General features: G+C 44.5%; 1 long non-coding RNA gene across 1 annotated transcript in view; it reads right to left on the bottom strand.

Moving 5' to 3' along the window:
- Positions 1–5,120, bottom strand: part of LOC123738720 (uncharacterized) — a 16,938-nt gene extending 11,818 nt beyond the window's left edge. The window contains exon 1 of the long non-coding RNA XR_006767518.1: positions 4,974–5,120. This is a non-coding gene — a long non-coding RNA (uncharacterized lncRNA). The remainder of the gene's footprint in view (positions 1–4,973) is intronic.
- Positions 5,121–17,741: the final 12,621 nt, after the last annotated feature.

Here is a 17,741-nt window from a genome sequence, read left to right as displayed (position 1 = left end):
CACATATGGAATCATATAGTAACCACAAAAGTGTTAAACAAATCAAAATATATTTTATATTTGAGATTCTTCACAGTAGCCACCTTTTGCCTTGATGACAGCTTTGGACACTTTTGGCATTCTCTCAACCAGCTTCATGATGTAGTAACCTGGAACCTTTGACCGGTAGTAAAACTGAAACTGGTTCTCATGAGGACCGCCACAGGAAAGAAAGACAGAGTTTCCTTTGCTGCAGAGGATGAGTTCATTAGTTACCAGCCTCAGAAATCGACAATTAACTGCACCTCAGATTGCATCCCAAATAAATGCTTCACAGAGGTCAAGTAACAGACACATCTCAACATCAACTGTTCAGAGGAGACAGAGTGAATCAGGCCTTCATGGTCGAATTTCTGCAGAGAAACCACTACTAAAGGACACCAATAAGAGGAAGAGGCTTGCTTGGACCAAAAAACACGAGCAATTAGACCGGTGAAAATCTGTCCTTTGGTCTGATGAGTCCAAATTTGAGATTTTTGTGAGACGCAAATTAGTTGAGCCACCATTTGCCTTGGCATTTTTGTTTTTTGAAACCAGGTTTGCTGTTCACTTACGCTATATAAGATGGAAGGGAGTTCCATGTCCTCATGGCTCTCTATAATACCGCATCGATTGCCTTGAATTTGTTCTGGATTTGGGGACTGTGAAAAGACCCCTGGTGGCATGTCTGGTGGGGTAAGTGTGTGTGTCAGAGCTGTGTGTTAGTTGACTATGCAAACTTTTGGGGATTTTCAACACATTAATGTTTCTTATAAAAAGAAGAAGTGATGCAGTCAGTCTTTCCTCAACTCTGAGCCAAGAGAGACTGGCAGCATAGTATTTATATCAGCCCTCTGATTACAATGAAGAGAAAGACGTGCTGCTCTGTTCTGGGCCAGCTGTTTACTGTCTATGGAGATTGCATGGCCATGTGCTCGATTTTACACACCTTTCAGCAACGGGCGTGGCTGAAATAGCTAAATCCACTAATTTGAAAGGATGTCCAGATACTTTTGGCCATGTAGTGTACATGAGGACCACACTGTCATGTACGCCATTACCCCCCCCCTATTGACCTGGCTGAGACAAGACTACAGTCCCATTACCCCCCTGCTGACCTGGCTGAGACAAGACTACAGTCCCATTACCCCCCCTATTGACCTGGCTGAGACAAGACTACAGTCCCATTACCCCCCCTGCTGACCTGGCTGAGACAAGACTACAGTCCCATTACCCCCCCTGCTGACCTGGCTGAGACAAGACTACAGTCCCATTACCCCCCCCCTGTTGACCTGGCTGAGACAAGACTACAGTCCCATTACCCCCCCCCTGTTGACCTGGCTGAGACAAGACTACAGTCCCATTACCCCCCCTGCTGACCTGGCTGAGACAAGACTACAGTCCCATTACCCCCCCCTGCTGACCTGGCTGAGACAAGACTACAGTCCCATTACCCCCCCCTCCTCCCCTGCTGACCTGGCTGAGACAAGACTACAGTCCCATTATCCCCCCCTGCTGACCTGGCTGAGACAAGACTACAGTCCCATTACCCCCCCCCCTGCTGACCTGGCTGAGACAAGGCTACAGTCCCATTACCCCCCCCTCCTCCCCTGCTGACCTGGCTGAGACAAGACTACAGTCCCATTACCCCCCCCCCCCCCCTGCTGACCTGGCTGAGACAAGGCTACAGTCCCATTAACCCCCCCTCCTCCCCTGCTGACCTGGCTGAGACAAGACTACAGTCCCATTACCCCCCCCTCCTCCCCTGCTGACCTGGCTGAGACAAGGCTACAGTCCCATTACCCCCCCTCCTCCCCTGCTGACCTGGCTGAGACAAGACTACAGTCCCATTACCCCCCCTCCTCCCCTGCTGACCTGGCTGAGACAAGGCTACAGTCCCATTACCCCCCCTCCTCCCCTGCTGACCTGGCTGAGACAGACTACAGTCCCATTACCCCCCCTCCTCCCCTGCTGATCTGGCTGAGACAGACTACAGTCCCATTACCCCCCCCTCCCCTGCTGACCTGGCTGAGACAGACTACAGTCCCATTACCCCCCCTGCTGACCTGGCTGAGACAGACTACAGTCCCATTACCCCCCCTGCTGACCTGGCTGAGACAGACTACAGTCCCATTACCCCCCCTGCTGACCTGGCTGAGACAGACTACAGTCCCATTACCCCCCCCTGCTGATCTGGCTGAGACAGACTACAGTCCCATTACCCCCCCCCTCCCCTGCTGACCTGGCTGAGACAAGACTACAGTCCCATTACCCCCCCCTGCTGATCTGGCTGAGACAGACTACAGTCCCATTACCCCCCCTGCTGACCTGGCTGAGACAGACTACAGTCCCATTACCCCCCCCTCCTCCCCTGCTGACCTGGCTGAGACAAGACTACAGTCCCATTACCCCCCTGCTGACCTGGCTGAGACAGACTACAGTCCCATTACCCCCCCTGCTGACCTGGCTGAGACAAGACTACAGTCCCATTACCCCCCCCTGCTGACCTGGCTGAGACAAGACTACAGTCCCATTACCCCCCTGCTGACCTGGCTGAGACAAGACTACAGTCCCATTACCCCCCCCTGCTGACCTGGCTGAGACAAGACTACAGTCCCATTACCCCCCCCTGCTGACCTGGCTGAGACAAGACTACTGTCCCATTACCCCCCTGCTGACCTGGCTGAGACAGACTACAGTCCCATTACCCCCCCTGCTGACCTGGCTGAGACAAGACTACAGTCCCATTACCCCCCCCTCCTCCCCTGCTGACCTGGCTGAGACAGACTACAGTCCCATTACCCCCCCTGCTGACCTGGCTGAGACAGACTACAGTCCCATTACCCCCCCCTGCTGACCTGGCTGAGACAAGACTACAGTCCCATTATCCCCCCCCCTGCTGACCTGGCTGAGACAGACTACAGTCCCATTACCCCCCCCTGCTGACCTGGCTGAGACAGACTACAGTCCCATTTAGCAGTTGTGCAGGAAGTCCTTACTGATTTAGGGCAAAACTAAATACATGTTGTTTTCAAGTTCTCGTAAGATTGTCTAGAATGGATTAGATCTGCACTCATCAGATGCTTCTGTAATTACACATCTCTGCATACCAATACCTTGATATTAAACCATACAGATATTAAACTATATAGATATTAAACCATATAGATATTAAACCATACAGATATTAAACCATATAGATATTAAACTATACAGATATTAAACTATATAGATATTAAACCATATAGATATTAAACTATACAGATATTAAACCATACAGATATTAAACCATATAGATATTAAACCATATAGATATTAAACTATACAGATATTAAACTATATAGATATTAAACCATACAGATATTAAACCCAGATATTAAACCATATAGATATTAAACTATATAGATATTAAACCATATAGATATTAAACCATACAGATGTTAAACCATACAGATATGAAACTATATAGACATTAAACTATATAGATATTAAACTATACAGATATTAAACCTTCCCAGATATGCCTTCCCTGTGGCTCAGTTGGTAGAGCATGCTGTTTGTAACGCCAGCATGGTGTGTGCAATGCCAGGGTTGTGGGTTCGATTCCCACGGGTGGCCAGTACAAAAAAATGCATGAAATGAAATGTATGCATTCACTACTGTAAGTCGCTCTGGATAAGAGCGTCTGCTAAATGACTAAAATGTAAAATGTAAATGTTAAACCATATAGATATTAAACTATACAGATATTAAACTATACAGATATTAAACTATAAATATATTAAACTATATAGATATTAAACCATACAGATATTAAACTATATAGATATTAAACTGTATAGATATTAAACTGTATAGATATTAAACTATATAGATATTAAACCATATAGATATTAAACTATACAGATATTAAATTATATAGATATTAAACTATATACATATTAAACCGTATAGATATTAAACTATACAGATATTAAATGATATAGATATTAAACTGTAACAGATATTAAATTATATAGATATTCAACTATATAGATATTAAACTATACAGATATTACATTATGTAGATATTAAACTACAATATAGATTTTTAAAACTATATAGATATTAAACTATATAGATATTAAAGCATACAGATATTTAACCATATAGATATTAAACAATATAGATATTAAACTGTTTTAATATTTAACTATACAGATATTAAACCATATAGATATTAAACCATATAGATATTAAACTATATAGATATTAAACCATATAGATATTAAACCATATAGATATTAAAATATATAGATATTAAAGCATACAGATATTTAACCATATAGATATTAAACAATATAGATATTAAACTGTTTTAATATTTAACTATACAGATATTAAACCATATAGATATTTAACCATATAGATATTAAACTATACATATATTAAACATTATAGATATTAAACAACAATATAGATATTAAACTTTTCAGATTTTAAACCATATAGATAATAAACCATACAGATTTTAAACATTTTAAATATTGAACGATATATATATAGAGATATTAATTTATACAGATTTTAAACAATATAGATATTAAAATTATATCTAGTCATTGAACTGTATAGATATTAAATTATATAGATATTAAACCATACAGATATTAAACCATATAGATTTTAAACTATACAGATATTAAACTATACAGATATTAAACTAATGTAGATATTAAACCACATAGATATTAAAATTATATCTAGACATTGAACCATATAGATATTAAACCATACAGATATTAAACGATATAGACATTAAACTATACAGATATTAAACCCAGATATTAAACCTTACAGATATTAAACCATATAGATATTAAACCATATAGATATTAAACCATATAGATATTAAACTCTATAGATATTAAAACATATATCTAGACATTAAACCATTTAGATAATATTAAACTCACAGAGTAGAAGACAGGTGCATTCCATCTCAACGTGTCGATCACTAACTGTATCTAAACTCTAGTGACTTGTAGCCTGTCCATCCCCCCACCCACCTCTCCTCTCTACCCATCTATACTTCCTCTTGAGAAGGACTGAGAGGTGTGAAAGATGTGTGTGACAGAATGAGGGGCCCTAGAGAGAAGAGAGACACAGAAAGAGAGAGAGAGAGAGAGAGAGAGAGAGAGAGAGAGAGAGAGAGAGAGACACAGATAGAGAGAGAAGAGAGACACAGAGAGAGAGAGAGAGACAGAGAGAAATAAATAAATAGAGAGAGATATATATAGAAGAGAGGGACAGAGAGAAGAGAGACAGAGAGCGATAGAGAGAGAGAGAGAGAGACAGACAGACAGACAGACAGACAGACAGACAGACAGACAGACAGACAGACAGACAGACAGACAGACAGACAGACACTACCCTCCACAACATAACCTACATAGAAGAGAGAGAGAGAGAGAGAGAGAGAGAGAGAGAGAGAGAGAGAGAGAGAGAGAGAGAGAGAGAGGAGAGAGAGAGTGGGAGGGGAGAGAGAGAGTGAGGGGCATAGATACAGAGAGGGGAGACATACAGAGAGAGATAGATACAGACAGAGAGAGAGTGGAGAAAGAGAGAGAGAGACAGAGAGAACGAGCACGAGGGAGAGAGAGAGATAGAAACACGTGAGCTCCCACATTTTCAGCATGTTTTTACAAAAAGAGTTAGATGAACTTGGATTTTTCCAAAAAGGAGATATACAGGATACTACCCTCCCAAACATAACCTTCAATCAAAATCAAAACCTACCACCTGATTTTGGACAAAACTACCCAGAAGGATTCCTACTACCAAAGATTATTATTTCCAAGATTTACAGCAAATGGTCTGGCAAACAAACAACAGAAACCTGAAACACCATCCAACCTGGAACTGAGTGAGTCATGTTCAGTCTGTAGTCCAACCTGGAACTGAGTGAGTCATGTTCAGTCTGTAGTCCAACCTGGAACTGAGTGAGTCATGTTCAGTCTGTAGTCCGACCTGGAACTGAGTGAGTCATGTTCAGTCTGTAGTCCAACCTGGAACTGAGTGAGTCATGTTCAGTCTGTAGTCCAACCTGGAACTGAGTGAGTCATGTTCAGTCTGTAGTCCAACCTGGAACTGAGTGAGTCATGTTCAGTCTGTAGTCCAACCTGGAACTGAGTGAGTCATGTTCAGTCTGTAGTCCAACCTGGAACTGAGTGAGTCATGTTCAGTCTGTAGTCCAACCTGGAACTGAGTGAGTCATGTTCAGTCTGTAGTCCAATCTGGAACTGAGTGAGTCATGTTCAGTCTGTAGTCCAACCTGGAACTGAGTGAGTCATGTTCAGTCTGTAGTCCAACCTGGAACTGAGTGAGTCATGTTCAGTCTGTAGTCCAACCTGGAACTGAGTGAGTCATGTTCAGTCTGTAGTCCAACCTGGAACTGAGTGAGTCATGTTCAGTCTGTAGTCCAACCTGGAACTGAGTGAGTCATGTTCAGTCTGTAGTCCAACCTGGAACTGAGTGAGTCATGTTCAGTCTGTAGTCCAACCTGGAACTGAGTGAGTCATGTTCAGTCTGTAGTCCAACCTGGAACTAAGTGAGTCATGTTTAGTCTGAAGCTACTATTAACCTCTCTAGGGTAGGGGGCAGTATTTGCACGGCCGGATAAAAAACGTACCCGATTTAATCTGGTTATTACTACTGCCCAGAACTAGAGGACTAGAATATGCATATAAGCCAGAAAGAAATAATCAGACACCCATTTTACAAGCATGTGACTTTCAGAACTAGCATACCCACCGCAAACTTCCGGTGAATTTACTAAATTACTCACGATAAACGTTCACAAAAAACATAACAATTATTTTAAGAATTATAGAATGTTGGTTTGGTTCAAAATAATCCATAGTTATGTTCAAATATCCTCTGTTTTGTTCGTGCGTTCAAGACACTATCGGAAGGGTATAGAAGGGTAACGCGCCCGACGCGTTTTGTGACAAAAAAATTCTAAATATTCCATTACCGTACTTCGAAGCATGTCAAACGCTGTTTAAAATCAATTTTTTTCTCGTAAAAAAGCGATAATATTCCGACCGGGAAACCCTGTTTTCGTTCAAAGACTAAAAATCTAAAATGGACTCTTCACGTGCACGCGCGCCCCCGTGTCATTGTTCTCAGATCGACCACTTACCAAATGCGCTACTGTTTTTCAGCCATGGCCTGCAAAGTCATCATTCAACGTTCTGCCGCCTTCTGAGAGCCTATGGGAGCCGTAGGAAGTGTCACGTTACAGCAGAGATCCTCAGTTTTCAATAAAGAGGCTAAAGAAGGCCAAGAAATGGTCAGAGAGGGCACTTCCTGTTTGGAATCTTCTCAGGTTTTGGCCTGCCATTTGAGTTCTGTTATACTCACAGACACCATTCAAACAGTTTTAGAAACTTTAGGGTGTTTTCTATCCAAAGCTACTATATGCATATTCTAGTTTCTGGACAGTAGTAATAACCAGATTAAATCGGGTACGTTTTTTATCCGGCCGTGCAAATACTGCCCCCTATCCCCAACAGGTTAACGAGAGTCTTGTCTTTAAATGGTGTAAAATAGTCATATGTTTGAGAAATTGAAATAATAGCATTTCTAAGGTATTTGAATATCGCGCCACGGGATTCCACTGGCTGTTGAGTAGGTGGGACGATTTCGTCCCACATACCCTAGAGAGGTTAAGAAATGTAGCTTAATTAATTTGATTAATATTATGGTGTTTCTATTCCAAGAAAAATGAAAACCGAAACCCTCAGCGTTTCCGTTAAGAAAATTTGATGCTGTACAACGCGACTGGTTGGGAGTAGGCTACAGTACTAAGAGCAAAATAATAATTCTGCATTTTGAAAGAGTATTTTTATCATTATTTTATTAACGAAAGCATAAAGATGTTGATGAAGAAATACTGCACAGTATGCTTTATCCGACATTTTTAGGTTGCATGAGGTTTTGAGATAGAAATGTAACACTTTAGAGTACTTAAGCATTGAATACTTTGCAAATTTGGGGATTTTCACAATTACAGCAGTTGGGCTATGAAGAGTCTATTGTCCTGCTAATAGGAAACATTGTTTGATGGACTACACCTGCTACAGTACTACACCTGCTACAGTACTACACCTGCTACAGTACTACACCTGCTACAGTACCACAGTACTACACCTGCTACAGTACTACACCTGCTACAGTACCACAGTACTACACCTGCTACAGTACTACAGTACTACACCTGCTACAGTACTACAGCACTACACCAGCTACAGTACTACAGCACTACACCTGCTACAGTACTACAGTACTACAGTTCTACACCTACTACAGTACTATTCCTGCTACGGTACTACAGCACTAAACCTGCTACAGTACTACACATACTACAGTACTACACCTGCTACAGTACTACAGTCCTACACATGCTACAGTACTACAGCACTACACCTGCTACAGTACTACACATACTACAGTACTACACCTGCTACAGTACTACAGTACTACACCTGCTACAGTACTACAGTACTACAGTACTACACCTGCTACAGTACTACAATACTACACCTGCTACAGTACTACAGTACTACACCTGCTACAGTACTACAGCACTACACCTGCTACAGTACCACAGTACTACAGTACTACACCTGCTACAGTACTACAGTACTACACCTGCTACAGTACTACAGTACTACACCTGCTACAGTACTACAGTACTACACTTGCTACAGTACTACAGTACTACACCTGCTACAGTACTACACCTGCTACAGTACTACAGTACTACACCTGCTACAGTATTACAGTACTACACCTGCTACAGTATTACAGTACTACAGAACTATACTCACGCTGGTCCGCTCATTATGAAACTCGTGACATGGCTCTAAGATAAGTTACCACTTTACCTATGGCTGTCTCTGTGCTGTGGCACGAAAACCAGATAATAATTTTTTCAAAAATACAGTTGACACTTAAAAAATTTGAACACTTATTCAGAACTTTCCTTAAGAATGGTTGGAGACCGATAACTTCTAAGAGCTGAGGAATCTAGAATCTAATTTAGCTGTTGGAACACCAACTAATAGAATTCTGCTTAAGAGGTTGGAGACCGATAATTACTGTAAATAAAAACACAGCATCTTGTTTACATCTTGTTTACATTCTTTATTGAAACCACAATGTCACAAATCATTTGCATCTACCTTTACAATTACTTTTAGAGTTTGGGATTTACAAATGTATGCTTTTCATGTCATTTTTCGTTAGGGCAAATCGGGTCTGTGATATAATTATGTCTTTTATATAACTATCATCCAAATGTTTAAAGTGAGCGTGGGTGACGGAGAGAAACAAAATGGTGCTCCTTGGGATTCAAAAGCATAATCAGTGCTCTAACTTCATTTGAGGTAATAATTTAGCTGTTGGAACACCAACTAATAGAATTCTGCTTAAGAGGTTGGAGACTGATAACTTCTAAGAGCTGAGGAATCTAGAATCTAATTTAGCTGTTGGAACACCAACTAATAGAATTCTGCTTAAGAGGTTGGAGACTGATAACTTCTAAGAGCTGAGGAATCTAGAATCTAATTTAGCTGTTGGAACACCAACTAATAGAATTCTGCTTAAGAGGTTGGAGACTGATAACTTCTAAGAGCTGAGGAATCTAGAATCCTTTTCTTCAGAAGGGGTTTCACCATATCAGTTTTTAGTGCAGTGGGGAAAGTTCCCATGAACAGGGAGTGATTAACAATAGCTTGCACTTCTTCAGATATGCCATTAAAAACTGTTTTGAAGAAGGTGGTGGGGATAGGATGGAGAAGGCAGGTAGAAGGTTAAGTTGTGATGTCACTTTCCTGACCATGTCTGTGTCAACCAGGGAAAATAAATCCATAGTGCCTTTGTGTGGTAGGCTAGTACACATATCATCAAACTTCTCATCAGGTCTTGACTGATACCCAGTCTAATGTTGAATCTAATACCTGAAATATGCTGTAAACTCATCACATTTAGATGTGGAGGAAAGTTCACATAGGTTTGCGGAGGTAGGATTTATCAGGCCATCAATGGTGGACAGAGCACTCTCTAATTATTCTGATTAATATCGATCAAGTTAGTAAAATGAGCCCATCTGGCATTTCTAATGGCCTTGTTATATATGAAGCTCTCTCATTTCTAATGGCCTTGTTATATATGATGCTCTCTCATTTCTAATGGCCTTGTTATATATGATGCTCTCTCATTTCTAATGGCCTTGTTATATATGATGCTCTCTCATTTCTAATGGCCTTGTTATATATGATGCTCTCTCATTTCTAATGGCCTTGTTATATATGATGCTCTCTCATTTCTAATGGCCTTGTTATATATGATGCTCTCTCATTTCTAATGGCCTTGTTATATATGATGCTCTCTCATTTCTAATGGCCTTGTTATATATGATGCTCTCTCATTTCTAATGGCCTTGTTATATATGATGCTCTCTCATTTCTAATGGCCTTGTTATATATGATGCTCTCTCATTTCTAATGGCCTTGTTATATATGATGCTCTCTCATTTCTAATGGCCTTGTTATATATGATGCTCTCTCATTTCTAATGGCCTTGTTATATATGATGCTCTCTCATTTCTAATGGCCTTGTTATATATGATGCTCTCTCATTTCTAATGGCCTTGTTATATATGATGCTCTCTCATTTCTAATGGCCTTGTTATATATGATGCTCTCTCAGAATATCATAATGGACCTGCAACTTTGACTTCATCCAATTCCACTCTGCCTTTCTGCAGTTTCTCTTCAATTGTTTAGTTTCCTCAGTCATCCAAGCGACTCTGTTTGATGTGTCGTTTGTCAACTTTACTGGATCTATGGCATCAATGGTTGCCCTTCATTTGCTATTAAAGTTATCAACTAAATCACCACAAGAGGAAGGCAGAATAGGTGGTGGAGTATTGTTCATTAACTCAATAAAATCTGTAGCAACTTCAGAGGTCAGATAGTGTTTCTTAATAATGTGTTCAGTATTACCCTGTTCTATGGGCAACAAGGTAGTAAACATCCCCAGTGGTGATCAGATAAAGCAACAACAATAGAGGATATGTCAATAGAAAGCCCCTTGGTAATAACCAGGTCCAGAGTACGGCTGTGGTTATGGGTGGGCCCAGTAGAAAGCCCCTTGGTAATAACCAGTCCAGAGTATGGCTGTGGTTATGGGTGGGCCCAGTAGAAAGCCCCTTGGTAATAACCAGTCCAGAGTATGACTGTGGTTATGGGTGGGCCCAGTAGAAAGCCCCTTGGTAATAACCAGTCCAGAGTATGGCTGTGGTTATGGGTGGGCCCAGTAGAAAGCCCCTTGGTAATAACCAGGTCTAGAGTATGGCTGTGGTTATGGGTGGGCCCAGTAGAAAGCCCCTTGGTAATAACCAGGTCCAGAGTATGGCTGTGGTTATGGGTGGGCCCAGTAGAAAGCCCCTTGGTAATAACCAGGTCCAGAGTATGGCTGTGGTTATGGGTGGGCCCAGTAGAAAGCCCCTTGGTAATAACCAGGTCCAGAGTATGGCTGTGGTTATGGGTGGGCCCAGTAGAAAGCCCCTTGGTAATAACCAGGTCCAGAGTATGGCTGTGGTTATGGGTGGGCCCAGTAGAAAGCCCCTTGGTAATAACCAGGTCCAGAGTACGGCTGTGGTTATGGGTGGGCCCAGTAGAAAGCCCCTTGGTAATAACCAGGTCTAGAGTATGGCTGTGGTTATGGGTGGGCCCAGTAGAAAGCCCCTTGGTAATAACCAGGTCCAGAGTATGGCTGTGGTTATGGGTGGGCCCAGTAGAAAGCCGCTTGGTAATAACCAGTCCAGAGTATGGCTGTGGTTATGGGTGGGCCCAGTAGAAAGCCCCTTGGTAATAACCAGGTCCAGAGTATGGCTGTGGTTATGGGTGGGCCCAGTAGAAAGCCCCTTGGTAATAACCAGGTCCAGAGTATGGCTGTGGTTATGGGTGGGCCCAGTAGAAAGCCCCTTGGTAATAACCAGGTCCAGAGTATGGCTGTGGTTATGGGTGGGCCCAGTAGAAAGCCCCTTGGTAATAACCAGGTCCAGAGTATGGCTGTGGTTATGGGTGGGCCCAGTAGAAAGCCCCTTGGTAATAACCAGGTCCAGAGTATGGCTGTGGTTATGGGTGGGCCCAGTAGAAAGCCCCTTGGTAATAACCAGGTCCAGAGTATGGCTGTGGTTATGGGTGGGCCCAGTAGAAAGCCCCTTGGTAATAACCAGTCCAGAGTATGGCTGTGGTTATGGGTGGGCCCAGTAGAAAGCCCCTTGGTAATAACCAGGTCCAGAGTATGGCTGTGGTTATGGGTGGGCCCAGTAGAAAGCCCCTTGGTAATAACCAGTCCAGAGTACGGCTGTGGTTATGGGTGGGCCCAGTAGAAAGCCCCTTGGTAATAACCAGGTCCAGAGTACGGCTGTGGTTATGGGTGGGCCCAGTAGAAAGCCCCTTGGTAATAACCAGGTCCAGAGTACGGCTGTGGTTATGGGTGGGCCCAGTAGAAAGCCCCTTGGTAATAACCAGGTCCAGAGTATGGCTGTGGTTATGGGTGGGCCCAGTAGAAAGCCCCTTGGTAATAACCAGGTCCAGAGTATGGCTGTGGTTATGGGTGGGCCCAGTAGAAAGCCCCTTGGTAATAACCAGGTCCAGAGTATGGCTGTGGTTATGGGTGGGCCAGTAGAAAGCCCCTTGGTAATAACCAGGTCCAGAGTATGGCTGTGGTTATGGGTGGGCCCAGTAGAAAGCCCCTTGGTAATAACCAGGTCCAGAGTATGGCTGTGGTTATGGGTGGGCCCAGTAGAAAGCCCCTTGGTAATAACCAGGTCCAGAGTATGGCTGTGGTTATGGGTGGGCCCAGTAGAAAGCCCCTTGGTAATAACCAGGTCCAGAGTATGGCTGTGGTTATGGGTGGGCCCAGTAGAAAGCCCCTTGGTAATAACCAGGTCCAGAGTATGGCTGTGGTTATGGGTGGGCCCAGTAGAAAGCCCCTTGGTAATAACCAGTCCAGAGTACGGCTGTGGTTATGGGTGGTCCAGTAGAAAGCCCCTTGGTAATAACCAGGTCCAGAGTATGGCTGTGGTTATGGGTGGGCCCAGTAGAAAGCCCCTTGGTAATAACCAGTCCAGAGTATGGCTGTGGTTATGGGTGGGCCCAGTAGAAATCAGGTCTATAGTGGACCCAGTAGAAAGCCCCTTGGTTATGGGTGGGCCAGTAGAAAGCCCCTTGGTAATAACCAGGTCCAGAGTATGGCTGTGGTTATGGGTGGGCCCAGTAGAAAGCCCCTTTGTAATAACCAGGTCCAGAGTATGGCTGTGGTTATGGGTGGGCCCAGTAGAAAGCCCCTTGGTAATAACCAGGTCCAGAGTATGGCTGTGGTTATGGGTGGGCCCAGTAGAAAGCCCCTTGGTAATAACCAGGTCCAGAGTATGGCTGTGGTTATGGGTGGGCCCAGTAGAAAGCCCCTTGGTAATAACCAGGTCCAGAGTATGGCTGTGGTTATGGGTGGGCCCAGTAGAAAGCCCCTTGGTAATAACCAGGTCTAGAGTATGGCTGTGGTTATGGGTGGGCCCAGTAGAAAGCCCCTTGGTAATAACCAGTCCAGAGTATGGCTGTGGTTATGGGTGGGCCCAGTAGAAAGCCCCTTGGTAATAACCAGGTCCAGAGTATGGCTGTGGTTATGGGTGGGCCCAGTAGAAAGCCCCTTGGTAATAACCAGTCCAGAGTATGGCTGTGGTTATGGGTGGGCCCAGTAGAAAGCCCCTTGGTAATAACCAGTCCAGAGTACGGCTGTGGTTATGGGTGGGCCCAGTAGAAAGCCCCTTGGTAATAACCAGGTCCAGAGTACGGCTGTGGTTATGGGTGGGCCCAGTAGAAAGCCCCTTGGTAATAACCAGGTCCAGAGTATGGCTGTGGTTATGGGTGGGCCCAGTAGAAAGCCCCTTGGTAATAACCAGTCCAGAGTATGGCTGTGGTTATGGGTGGGCCCAGTAGAAAGCCCCTTGGTAATAACCAGGTCCAGAGTATGGCTGTGGTTATGGGTGGGCCAGTAGAAAGCCCCTTGGTAATAACCAGGTCCAGAGTATGGCTGTGGTTATGGGTGGGCCCAGTAGAAAGCCCCTTGGTAATAACCAGGTCCAGAGTATGGCTGTGGTTATGGGTGGGCCAGTAGAAAGCCCCTTGGTAATAACCAGGTCCAGAGTATGGCTGTGGTTATGGGTGGGCCCAGTAGAAAGCCCCTTGGTAATAACCAGTCCAGAGTACGGCTGTGGTTATGGGTGGGCCCAGTAGAAAGCCCCTTGGTAATAACCAGGTCCAGAGTATGGCTATGGTTATGGGTGGGCCCAGTAGAAAGCCCCTTGGTAATAACCAGGTCCAGAGTATGGCTGTGGTTATGGGTGGGCCCAGTAGAAAGCCCCTTGGTAATAACCAGGTCCAGAGTATGGCTGTGGTTATGGGTGGGCCCAGTAGAAAGCCCCTTGGTAATAACCAGTCCAGAGTACGGCTGTGGTTATGGGTGGGCCCAGTAGAAAGCCCCTTGGTAATAACCAGTCCAGAGTACGGCTGTGGTTATGGGTGGTCCAGTAGAAAGCCCCTTGGTAATAACCAGGTCCAGAGTATGGCTGTGGTTATGGGTGGGCCCAGTAGAAAGCCCCTTGGTAATAACCAGTCCAGAGTATGGCTGTGGTTATGGGTGGGCCCAGTAGAAATCAGGTCTATAGTGGACCCAGTAGAAAGCCCCTTGGTTATGGGTGGGCCAGTAGAAAGCCCCTTGGTAATAACCAGGTCCAGAGTATGGCTGTGGTTATGGGTGGGCCCAGTAGAAAGCCCCTTGGTAATAACCAGGTCCAGAGTACGGCTGTGGTTATGGGTGGTCCAGTAGAAAGCCCCTTGGTAATAACCAGGTCCAGAGTACGGCTGTGGTTATGGGTGGGTTCAGTAGAAAGCCCCTTGGTAATAACCAGGTCCAGAGTACGGCTGTGGTTATGGGTGGTCCAGTAGAAAGCCCCTTGGTAATAACCAGGTCCAGAGTACGGCTGTGGTTATGGGTGGGCCCAGTAGAAAGCCCCTTGGTAATAACCAGGTCCAGAGTATGGCTGTGGTTATGGGTGGTCCAGTAGAAAGCCCCTTGGTAATAACCAGTCCAGAGTACGGCTGTGGTTATGGGTGGGCCCAGTAGAAAGCCCCTTGGTAATAACCAGGACCAGAGTATGGCTGTGGTTATGGGTGGGCCCAGTAGAAAGCCCCTTGGTAATAACCAGGACCAGAGTATGGCTGTGGTTATGGGTGGGCCCAGTAGAAAGCCCCTTGGTAATAACCAGGTCCAGAGTATGGCTGTGGTTATGGGTGGGCCCAGTAGAAAGCCCCTTGGTAATAACCAGTCCAGAGTATGGCTGTGGTTATGGGTGGGCCCAGTAGAAAGCCCCTTGGTAATAACCAGTCCAGAGTATGGCTGTGGTTATGGGTGGGCCCAGTAGAAATCAGGTCTATAGTGGACCCAGTAGAAAGCCCCTTGGTTATGGGTGGGCCAGTAGAAAGCCCCTTGGTAATAACCAGGTCCAGAGTATGGCTGTGGTTATGGGTGGGCCAGTAGAAAGCCCCTTGGTGATAACCAGGTCCAGAGTGTAGCTGTGGTTATGGGTGGGCCCAGTAGAAAGCCCCTCTGGTAATAACCAGGTCCATAGTGTGGCTGTGGTTATGGGTGGGCCCAGTAGAAAGCCCCTTGGCAATAACCAGGTCCAGAGTATGGCTGTGGTTGTGGTTGGGCCCAGTAGAAAGCCCCTTGGTAATAACCAGGTCCAGAGTATGGCTGTGGTTGTGGTTGGGCCCAGTAGAAAGCCCCTTGGTAATAACCAGGTCCAGAGTATGGCTGTGGTTGTGGTTGGGCCCAGTAGAAAGCCCCTTGGTAATAACCAGGTCCAGAGTATGGCTGTGGTTACAGGTGGGTACAGTAGAAAGCCCCTTGGTAATAACCAGGCCCAGAGTATGGCTGTGGTTATGGGTGGGCCCAGTATAAAGCCCCTTGGTAATAACCAGGTCCAGAGTATGGCTGTGGTTACAGGTGGGTACAGTAGAAAGCCCCTTGGCAATAACCAGGTCCAGAGTATGGCTGTGGTTATGGGTGGGCCCAGTAGAAAGCCCCTTGGTAATAATCAGGTCTATAGTTTGGCTGTGGTTACATGGGGACCCAGTAGAAAGCCCCTTGGTAATAACCAGGTCCAAAGTATGGCTGTGGTTATGGGTGGGCCCAGTAGAAAGCCCCTTGGTAATAACCAGGTCTCTAGTGCCGCTGTGGTTATGGGTGGGCCCAGTAGAAAGAACCTTGGTAATAACCAGGTCCAGAGTATGGCTGTGGTTATGGGTGGGCCCAGTTGAAAGCCCCTTGGTATTCACCAGGTCCAGAGTATGGCTGTGGTTATGGGTGGACCCAGTAGAAAGCCCCTTGGTAATAACCAGGTCGAGGGTATGGCTGTGGTTATGGGTGGGCCCAGTAGAAAGCCCCTTGGTAATAACCAGGTCCAGAGTATGGCTGTGGTTATGGGTGGGCCCAGCAACATGTTGGATAATGTCCATAGATCTAAAATGATTCAGAATTTCAATGGCTTTGGAGTCAGTCTCTTTGTCAACATGAATATTAAAATCACCCAACACAATGATTATATCATAGTACTCAAGGACAACAGACAATTGTTCAGAGAAATCAGTAAAGAAAGTGGGGCAGTGGTTTGGTGGCCTATACAGGGTTATGGCCAGCACTGGTGGCTGACATTTAAACAGTATAACATGATGCTCTGGTCTGGTGGCTGACATTTAAACAGTATAACATGATGCTCTGGTCTGGTGGCTGACATTTAAACAGTATAACATGATGCTCTGGTCTGGTGGCTGACATTTAAACAGTATAACATGATGCTCTGGTCTGGTGGCTGACATTTAAACAGTATAACATGATGCTCTGGTCTGGTGGTTGACATTTAAACAATATAACATGATGCTCTGGTCTGGTGGCTGACATTTAAACAGTATAACATGATGCTCTGGTCTGGTGGCTGACATTTAAACAGTATAACATGATGCTCTGGTCTGGTGGCTGACATTTAAACAGTATAACATGCTTCTACACCTGCATTGCTTGCTGTTTGGGGTTTTAGGCTGGGTTTCTGTACAGCACTTTGAGATATCAGCTGATGTAAGAAGGGCTATATAAATACATTTGATTTGATATATATATATACTGCTCAAAAAAATAAAGGGAACACTAAAATAACACATCCTAGATCTGAATTGATGAAATAATCTTATTAAATACTTTTTTCTTTACATAGTTGAATGTGCTGACAACAAAATCACACAAAAATAATCAATGGAAATTCAATTTATCAACCCATGAAGTTCTGGATTTGGAGTCACACTCAAAATTAAAGTGGAAAACCACACTACAGGCTGATCCAACTTTGATGTAATGTCCTTAAAACAAGTCAAAATGAGGCTCAGTAGTGTGTGTGGCCTCCACGTGCCTGTATGACCTCCCTACAACGCCTGGGCATGCTCCTGATGAGGTGGCGGATGGTCTCCTGAGGGATCTCCTCCCAGACCTGGACTAAAGCATCTGCATGGAGCGAGACATGATGTCCCAGATGTGCTCAATTGGATTCAGGTCTG

This window comes from Salmo salar, unplaced genomic scaffold, assembly GCF_905237065.1.
Source record: "Salmo salar unplaced genomic scaffold, Ssal_v3.1, whole genome shotgun sequence".
Taxonomy (NCBI): domain Eukaryota; kingdom Metazoa; phylum Chordata; class Actinopteri; order Salmoniformes; family Salmonidae; genus Salmo; species Salmo salar.
This window is presented reverse-complemented; position numbering and strand designations above follow the sequence as displayed.